This window comes from Austrofundulus limnaeus, unplaced genomic scaffold (genome assembly GCF_001266775.1).
Source record: "Austrofundulus limnaeus strain Quisiro unplaced genomic scaffold, Austrofundulus_limnaeus-1.0 Scaffold211, whole genome shotgun sequence".
Classification (NCBI taxonomy): domain Eukaryota; kingdom Metazoa; phylum Chordata; class Actinopteri; order Cyprinodontiformes; family Rivulidae; genus Austrofundulus; species Austrofundulus limnaeus.
Window position 1 is genome coordinate 875352 of NW_013952613.1, and position 1481 is coordinate 876832.

Consider the following 1481-nt stretch of genomic DNA (forward strand, 5'->3'; position numbering starts at 1 on the left):
TCTGAATACTTAAGTATTTTCAAAAGTAAGTACTTCAGTACTTTTACTTGAGTAGATTTTTGACTGAGTAACTTTTACTTGTAGTGGAGTAGATTTGACCAWGAGTATCWDTACTTTTACTCAAGTACTAGAGTTGAGTACTTTGTCCACCACTGGTCATGAATCACTCTTGAAACATTTTCTCCATTCCATTCTGCCTGGACTCTCTTCATCACACTTCCTGTTTCCCTGGACAGTCGACCCTACTATTTGCAATATCCACTTTAAACTCTATAAAAGAAAACTTTTTTCTTTTTAACAGGTCCTGAAATAGTTTTAAATGTTCCTTTTTTCTTTACATGGCGTGTCTGTGTTTTTTTTAGTGTGCTTTTATCTGTATTTATTGAGATGCTAATGTGCCTCACTGTTCCATCTGCCTTTCTCTTTCTTGGTACGACAGAGCGTGCACCTCCACCCATCCGTTTCTTCCACCTTTCTCACCACATTTCATAATTTTGTCTGCAAACATCATAGCCACAGAGATTCCTGCCTGAAGTCAGCTGTTAGTTTATCTATCACCAGAGTGAACAGGATAAGACTTGGTGCTGATCCTTGATGAAGACCCACCTCCACCTTGCAGCTATATGTCATCACTCCTACTGTCCTGTCCTCATACTGTACATGTTGTGGACCTGTGTAACATACTCTTCCACTCCAGATTTGCTCATGCACCACAAGACCAGCTCCTCACTCGGCACTCTGTCAAATGCATATTCTAAATCAAGAAATACACAATACAGTTCTTTTCTGTGTAATTCTCCATCAGCATCCTCAAAGCAAATATTGCAGTCCTCTTACTTGGCATGAAACACATCGATGATCACAAATGGTCACCTCTTCTTTTAATGTCCACAGTTCTTTTTCAGATCTTTGTATGGTTCATCATCCCATTTTCCCTGAAGTTCTACAACTATATCAACCTTGTTCTCAAAAAGCACACTTGTTTTCCATTTCTCAGCCATCTTCTCACTTTCAGAAATGACATTGAATAACTGAGTTAAAAATATCTCTGCCATCTCACCTAGACATTCCCATATCTCCACTGGCATATTATCAGGTCCAAATTGCTTTCCCTTCTCCATTCTCTTCTGAACGTTGTTCTTACTAATATTTCCACTTTCTGGTCCACAGTTTCTACTCTTTTCCCCTTTCATTCTGTTCATTCACTAGCTCCTCACAGTACTTATTTCATCATTCATCACAGTCTTCTCACTTGTTAAGAACATTGGGCCTCATGCAAGAACCGTTTGTACGCACAGATTTGTTCTTAAATTGTGCGTACGAGTGATTTAGGAGAATTTGTGGCATTCACCAATGTTTTCGTATTCTAAGATTTTTTTCAGATACGAACAAAATTCACTATAAATAGATGAAACTATAAATAAATGAAAATGATTTAACACAGTTGTTTATACTTTTAGCAGCTCATTTTATTCCACAGC